Genomic DNA, 9,062 nt, shown 5'->3' with positions numbered 1-9,062 from the left:
TCTCTGTTAACAGCACTTTTACTTTTCTTTTATTGGGGGAACCTCTCCTTCCCAATTCCCTACATGAGATTCCATGATGGCTCCAAACACTTCCCACCTCCTTCAAACCTGCAAATGGACCATTTGTAGCATTTCACCAGCATAGTGTCATGGCCAAGGGCAGGTACTCATAGACCTTTCCCTAGAATGTTCTAATGCTGGGTACTGGTCATAGTGAGGCTGTGTCCTTTCCAGTTTAGTAGTGAAAGTAGGAAATTGGGAGCCTGCTCTCCTTGACAAGTGGTCATTGCTAATGTATAAGAGGAGAGGATACAAGAAGATTTTGGTGAAAAAGAATTCTTGATTTTATTTCCTGTCCTCTTTCCTGCCTTTGTGAGGCATTGTTATGTTCTTCCTTTGATTTGTGAACATCCCTAGTTTTCTTCTACTACATTTCCTTTCTTTCCCAGTGGCATCAGTATCAAACTATCTCAATTCTAAACTCAAACCATCACTATATAGCTGTGGGTGTGGACAAGTACCCTGAGCTCTCTAAGCCTCATTTCCTCATCTGTCAAGAAACATATAACAATAGTCATTGCTCCATGGGATATTCTCTGAGAGCTAATGTATGAGAAATACTTAGCTAAATGCCTAGAATACAGAAAGTTCTCAATAATCGTTCTTTTTCATTGCTTTCCTCAGTATTGTTTAAACTAGCCTTGTTGGATTTTTGTCACTTCTGACCAAAGGATCATTTAGTTTAGTCAAATATTTGCTATCTTCGTTGCCTTCCATGTAAATGCTAAATTTGTAAAATCTCAATTAATGGCATATTCTAGAGGCCTAAACTATAAGAAACTCAACTCTAGGGAACAAACTGAAGGTTGCTGGACAGGAGGTGAGTGGGGGGACATGGCAGTTGGGTGAGGGCATTAAAGACGGTACTTGATGTAATGAGCCCTAGATGTTATATGCAACTGGTCACTCACTAAATTCTACCCCTGAAACTAATAATACATTATATGTTAACTAAAATTAATTTAAATTAAAAATTAATAAAATAAATAAAATGAAATAGAATAATATTGCATTAATTAACTTCCAGTATTTTCCAAATGGGAATTTCACCCAAGGTCAATGAATGGCTATCCCATTTCACATCCAGTCATGGCATTTTAAAAAATAACATAAAATCTTTTAATCACTGATTTTTTATCTAACTGGGGCATTAGAATTTAAGAAAAATAGGCAATATACATAATTTACCTAGTAGGCAGAATAGGAACTTAGCATCTAGCCTTTCTTTTTTACAAAGTCTCTCACTGATACACTGCCATGGAATAGCATCACACTCAATAGACGCTGTCTTCACTCTGGACAAACTATAAAAATATCAATGCAGACATTGTGTTTACATGATTTTTCCCTTTAGGTCCACAGACACAACATGTATATCACCAAAAGAGGAGGGAACAGAAGTGATGGGAACATAAAACATTAAGCAGAGCTGTAGAGAGAATGAGACTTCTCTTTGACACATATTGTACAACATTTCCAAAGTCTTGGAAATATTTTTGATATATTTAACTGGTAAAAGATTTTTTAAAAGTCTGTAGCTCTTTTCTTTTTTCTTTATCAGTGACAATACATGTCTGGGCTGACAGTACTCTGCACACCTATAGCTTTAATTACATGTCTGATATGTCTCCATCAGTCTGCTTGCACCATTTCTATTTTTATGCTGGCTTGCTTGAAAAAAATCTTTAAAAATAATATTAAAAGATGGCATTTTATACCCCATTCTGGTTCCTGAAGTTAATGATTTTATACACTGGAAAGACAAAAATGCTTTCTTACTTAACATCAACTTCACCCTCTTGATTCTTTCTCTAACTGTAAACTTGGGACATAGATTAAAAAGGGGTCAAAGAACCGAGTTGTCAAGGAAGAATGATGATGAAGTTTAGCTAAGCTTTGGGATGGATATTCTAATTTTTCTCTTAGAAGTTAATGTACACTGACATATAGACAGCCAGAATAAAACAAGTTAACGATACAGAAAAGACAGGGCTAAATTAATCTAATGTGTTTATAATGGACTCTTGTCTCTCTCGAGGAGATGGGTAGATGTAAGAGGGTGTGTGTGTGTGTGTGTGTGTGTGTGTACATGAGCATCTGTGAAATCATATGTATTGGGAAAGGAAACAAGACTATATCACTTTTTTAAGTAGTTTTATTTTTTTAAAGAAAAAATAAACTTTTTTCTGAATCTACTAACTCACATGATCTGTTACAAAGCTTTGTAATGCTATCTACTTGGGAGAGATAATTTACTGAATTATATATGCAAGAGGTTATTATTTGCCTCTAAGAATCATCAGTGTATCGGAAATAGCAGAAGTTTATTATGTTTGAAACAAGTCTGAGTTTCCTGGTGAAATTTTAAATTGTTATTATTACTTTTCCTTTCTTTGCTTGGGAAATAGAGAGCAAAATATTTTATGGAATATGTCCTATTATTAGTATAAACTATATTGCTTTTCAGGTTCTAATGAGGAATTTGAAGTTTCACCACAAAACAGTTTTGTGACCTTATTAAAACCACTTACTATCTTATTCATTGTGGTTCTCAGTTCCCTTATCTATAAAATGGACTAAAAAAATCAGTCAATCATAGAATTTTTAAATAATGATTAAGAGATATTACATGTAAGTGATCTGCCTTCATTCTGGCACAGACTAAGTACTCAATATAAGAAGCTTAGAGATTCGTAGAAAGCTTGAGTTACATAATTTTTTGAAAAAGAGTTTCTCTCTTCTTGCTTTAACATGACCTTGTTTGAAATGGCTCTCCCTTTGGCCTAAGGTGTCAGAATCTGCACTCTTAGGGAAATAGATCTGTTCAGCCTCCTTCCTCTTTCTCCTGTGTTGCTCTCTGAGAAGGGCTACTTAATGGTCATCTTCCCTTTATTCTTGCTTCTGCTTAACTACTAGTGCCCAAACTCCAGGTAAACTGGAGTCGGCTTCTTCTCTGAGCATCCAGCAACCAGTGCAGTTCCAGCCATGCTTAGATAGTAAAGCCTTAAAAAGTCCCAGTGGCTTGCAACTCATCAAGAAATAGAGAAATAGAGAGCAACAGATGGTTTTTATATTTCCATTTTGGGTTCTGTGTATCAGCTGTTGTCATCAGGACTCTTGTCCTTTTCATTGTATTTCTATTCCTTGGGCTTCATATGGAGGTTTTTCCACAGGCTTCTGCTTAGAGTTGCAAAAGGCTTGGCAAAAGACTATATCCAAACTTTGAATTCTGAAGTCCTAGTTAGAATTTAAACTTAGGTTCGCAATAGAAACAATGTTAAAAACATTTGGCTCATATTATCTGAGAGATCTTTGAAGGCCTTAGCCCTAGATTGAGTTCTGCACCTTAAGACTCATTGGTTCATTTTGTGCAAAAGAAAGGAAGATATAGAAGGGTAAGGAAGTGGCTGTTTCCTTCCGATATAATTTCAGTCATGGCCAAGATTTTAATGATCAGGTTAAATGTTTCTTGACACCATGCCACATCCTACTCTGTACTTTTCTTCTGGTGTCTTTCCTTCTTTCACTTTGTACCTACCTTCACTTCTGAATAAATATTTCTTCATTCTATATCACTCTAGGTTTTCTTTCTTCCCTTCTTTCCTTCTATTAGAATTTCTATTGCCTCAGTTAATTTGTTACTAAAGAGATGACAGGGGCACCTGTGTGGCTCAGTCTGCCTTTCTTTGGCTTAGGTCATGAACCTAGGATCCTGGGATCAGCCACATGGAGCCCTGCTTCTCCTTCTCCCTCTGCTGTTCCCCCTGCTGCTCCCCCTGCTTGTGCTCTCTCATTCTCGCTCTCTCTCAAATAAATAAATTTTAAAAAATAGAGATGATAGAAGCATGGTTCAATAACAGTAATTCACATACTATCTTTAATACCACTTCATACATACTAGGCACGGTTCTGAGCAATTTCTGTAGAGGAATTCATTAGTTCCACAGATATCCAATGAGGCAAGTCCTCTTATTATCACTTTCTACAGGTGAGCAAATGAACACAGAAGAATATAAAAGTGTGTTTATAACAAATACCTTGTGAGAGTAGAACTGAGATTTGAATCCAGGTTGTTCGATTCTAGAGTCAAAACATTTAACCATTGTGTTATCCTGTGTTAGACTGAATAAATTATTGTCATTTTAGGCATATCAAGCGGTTTGTGGAAGATATTTTGGGGCAAGTGGACTACCATGTCATGCATCCAGCCCAAACCTAGACTTCAGGATCAAGTTCCTTTTTGTGTTCCTATTTTCATATCATTCAGTTTCCATTTCTGAACCCAAAGAATTGCTTTTCACAAAGCTTGAGTGATGGGTGATAGGAAATCTCACACCAGGTGGGCAACAACCTTTTAAACTTTTTTTGCAAAGTGAATCTTTATAAATCAGAAACTGGCCTGGTTTTGACCTTGAGCTCAGCTTCAATGACCTGAATTTCAGATATAGTAATTGTTGATATCTTAAATCTACTTATGCTCTTAGAGGCTTTTTAGCAATAGTAGAGGGAGTGTTTAATAATAAAACAGCCTAATTTACCTGGAGGAAAATTTATCTCTGTGGACAGAGGGCTTTGCAGCCAAAATATACTACTGTAGCAGAGAAAGATGAAGAAATAAGGGACTGTACTGAAAAAAAAAAAAGATTCCAATTTCCCCTTTCTAAATTTCAAACGCATGTTGAATATATTCAATTTATGATATTTAACTCCCTCTGAATGACCAAAGGCAATATCACTTACAAGATCTAGTAGACAAACTCTTACATATCTATGAGTTACCCTGATTGTCTTTTTTAAAAAAGTTACTGTTTTAGTAGTTTCATGAATCCTGATTGTAGAGGAGAAACATTGAATTGTAGAAATTCAAACACTTTGGCAATTATGTTTTCTAATACTCACAGCTTAATTATGTATTAATTGGGGGTTGAAGCAAGTGACTTAAGTAAATGCATCAGTAACTAAAATATTAATAGAATAAGCCTAGATGACATTGGATGTGGTAATGCATTGAGATGAAACACCAAAGACAGGATCCATGAAAGAAATAATTGATAAGCTGAACTTTATTAAAACTAAAATACTTTCACTCTGCAAAAGTAATATCAAGAAAATAAGGCAAGCTACAGACTGGCAGTAAATAATTACAAAGACACATTTGATGAACTATTATCCAAAATATACAAAGAACTTTAAAACTCAACAATAAAAAAATAAACAAGCTTATTAAAAAGTGGACCAAACACCTTAGTGAGCCTTAACCAATATAGGTATACAGATGGCAAATATGAAAAGATGGTCCACATCATATGTCATCATAGAAATGCAGATTAAAACCACAGTGAGATAGCACCATGCACCTATTAGTATGGCCAAGCTCTAGAACACTGACAAGATCAAATGCTAGCAAGGATGTGGAGCAGCAAGAACTCTCATTCATTGTTGGTGGAAATGCAAAATGATGCAGCCATTTTGGAAGACAGTTTAGCAGTTTTGTACAAAGATAAACATAATCTAACCATATGATTCAATAATCATACTCCCAAAGGAATTGGTCACTTCTGTTCACACAAATACAGATGTTTATGATGGCTTTATTTATAACTGCCAAACTTGGAAGCAACCACAATCCCCTTCAGTAGCTGAGAAAACTGTGATGCAATCAGAAAATGTAATATTTATTCAGTGCTAAATGGAAATGAGCTATCAAGCCATGAAAATTTATGGAAGTACTTTAAATACATATTACTAAGTGAGAGAAGCCAATATTGAAAGGGCACATACAATAAGATACCAACTATATAGTGTACTGTAAAGGGCAAATCTATGGAGACAGTGAAAAATCAGTGGTTTCCAGGGGTTGCGAGGTATAGAGAGGAGTAGAGATGAATAGGACACAGAGGATTTTTAGGGCAGTGAAAAATACTCTGTATGATATGCTATGATAGATATATGTCATCATACATTTGTCCAAATTCATAGAATGTACAATACCAAGAGTAAGCCCTGGTGTAAACTATGGACTTTGATTGATTTTGATGTGCCCCTGTAGGTTCATCAGTTACTAGAAATGTACACCTCTGGGGGTGAGGGTGATCATGGGAGAGATCAAGCATGTGTGGGGGCAGGAGGTAACTGGAAAATTTCTATGCCCCTCAATTTTGCTTTGAACTTACAAACTCTTCTAAAAAAAATAGTCTTAAAAAAGGAGCAGCCATGAAATAAATACCTCAAATTGAGATTTGGAAGATATATATATCCAGAAACTGGCTTCTTGGTATAAAAAATGGAAGTTTTGTTAAATTCCAGCAGTGTTTAAATACATAACCAAAATTTGATTTGTTGTAAGTCATAACTAGATTCAATACAAATATAAAACCATCAACATTTAAATGATTAGTTTTATTTAGATGGTTTCATCAGTAGCCTCATAATAGGTAAATAAATCTAAAAATTATGAGTCAGGATAAATGCTAGGTAGAAACATAAGCTTGATGTTCTTGAGAATCACAAATGAAGTATGGCTACTTAGGGTGTTTTGAAAGATTTTCATTAGGAAAGTGACATCTAAATTGCAACCTACCCTCAAAGAACACATAGGCCAGTGTGGGAGACAGACCAGGAATCAATGACGAGTGATTGGGTTTGATAAGGATTACCACAAACAGTGGTGATGAGAAAACAGAGTGGGAAGCAAATGTTTTTTGTCTAGAAAATCTCCACAGACCTCATAAATATTTGGGCTGGGACACAAAGGGTAAGGAAGAATTTGCTGGATGTCAATTTGTGTTCCCTATAATTTTATAATATCAGGGGTTTCACAGAGCAGATACATAATAAGTTTTTAGTGAGTTTTATGCCATGTCACCCAGGCCTTCGATACCATTCCAATGAGTCACTCTTTTGGAGATTTCTTCACTGAGAAGAGCTTGTATTCAAAAACTTGTCGTTGAGGGTGAGAGAGATACAAAAGGCCCAGTTTTCCTGCCTCCATCTGAAGGTTTCTCTCTGGAGGTGAAGTTCTTCCAGTGCAGAGCTCTACATGGAATCTAGGATCATCAAAGGCCTAAGTTGTGACTTAACTGTTCAGCTTCTCCTTCCATCCAGTGCTGTTACCTTCACTCCCTCACAAGTTTTGATCTTCAATAGATTCCTGCCTGCAACTATCCATCACAGAGTTTGCTTCCAGGGAAACCAACCTGCAACCACTTCTCAATAAATACTTACTGATTCATTGGTTGCTAAGATTTATTTAGGAATAAAGACTGGAATAAAGCATACATTAATACTTATTACTGACTGCTACAAATATTAGAGGTAGATTATTACGACAGAAATCCATATGCCTCAGTAGCATTCTTTTTGTGTTGTGTGTTCTGCACATATCTTTTTACTGTTTTGAGTAAAGTTAGGCCTCCTTATTACTTGTAATGTTGATGTTTAAGGATAATTAAAGTAAATGGCTCCCATCCGGTCTAGCTCCCACCTCAAGCTCTTGAGTAGAGTTTCAAAAGCAGCAAATGACTAGCTCTCCTCTGATGGGTAATTTGGTTTTATGCATTATGAATCACTTCCATAATGCTGGTGAGGCATAAATGGAATCTGCACTAAAGGGATCACCACGGGCCTCAAGATGAACTTCAAACTACATAATTATAGTTACGTGTGGGCACAGATAAACTTTAGTGATTGGTTACCATTCCTTTAAGTGTCTATTTTTCTGGAGACAGTCTTCCTTGTCATGGTTTTGGGATGTCAAATATTTTGAGTTTGTGATAAAGGAACTCCAGTTTTTAAAATTGTTGACATCTCATTGCAACTTCTGATTTTAGTAGTTCTACACTTACTGGAAATGTTAGTGCTGATGCTTTTTGATCGCATAATTAGAGATGGCCCCCTGAAGCATTGTTATTTGGCTTTCCTTTCCAAGCTTTCTGGAGATTTTGAGAGAAGATGTCTCGCCTCCCCTAGGTGTGTCTGTCAAACACTGTTGATTGTTATTCAGTGTGAGACTGAGATGACTGATAAAATAAATGAGTAGAATAAACACCAGAATTAGTTTTTAATTTCCTTTTTCCCTTGATTGCTCACAGTGTGTGTTTGTAAAGGCATGAAATTATGGCACCTCTTTTGTATCAGAAATGCCAAGAGCTTGTTTAGTTTGCTGTGCTAAAAACGATGATTTTCAAGACTTATTACAAAGAAGGTAAAATGAAAGAGAAGCAAGGGGAAAATAAAAACAAAATGGTTTTGGTTTTGCTTTTCTTAAGCTCTCTTCTGTTTGGTCATCTTACTTTTTTTTTTCCTAATGAATAGTTTGTAATTAGAGTTCAGATGTGCATTCTGAAAGCCTCAGCAGTCTTCTTCCCCCCCTTTTATTCACCTCCTCTCCTTTTTCCTCTTCCTCGTCTCCTTTTTCTTCTCTTCCTCCTCTTCCTCCTTTTCTGGTGATATTTTAGAAATACCAATTCAATCTGGGTTAATGATATTAATGATTAGGAATTGTGGATGCATCTGGCAAGAAAGATACCATTGCCTTTCTTTTTCCTGGTCCATATTTAGCTCAACTCATCTCTAATATGTTAATGATGAGATTAGTCTGGACTCTGCTAGAAAATTTTCAGGGTCTTTGATTTGGTCTTTCCTACTGTTGTACTAAGAGTCTTGAATAAGTCACTTAGCTACCAATTTATCAATTATTATATATTTGGCACCACCCAGGTACTAGGGATTTTGGAACACACTAAGAATAAGATGGTAACAAAATAGCCTGGCATTTCCCTCACAGACACTGCAGACTAGAAAGCATAGAGAATGAGGAATATATAAGCTAAAATGTGTCAGAAAGATAGATAGGGGCCTGATCCTATGGTACCTTCAAGGTGTGTTAAGAACATTGTTTTTATTCTAAAAGGGTTAAGAAACCTTGGAAAGATTTTAAGCATAAGAATGATTTGATCAGGGATGCCTGGGTGGCTCAGTGGTTGAGGGTCTGTCTTTGGCTC

The sequence above is a fragment of the Vulpes lagopus genome, chromosome 15 (assembly GCF_018345385.1).
Source record: "Vulpes lagopus strain Blue_001 chromosome 15, ASM1834538v1, whole genome shotgun sequence".
NCBI classification, from domain to species: domain Eukaryota; kingdom Metazoa; phylum Chordata; class Mammalia; order Carnivora; family Canidae; genus Vulpes; species Vulpes lagopus.
The sequence above is the reverse complement of the archived record's forward strand: the minus strand, read 5'-3'. Positions refer to the sequence as shown.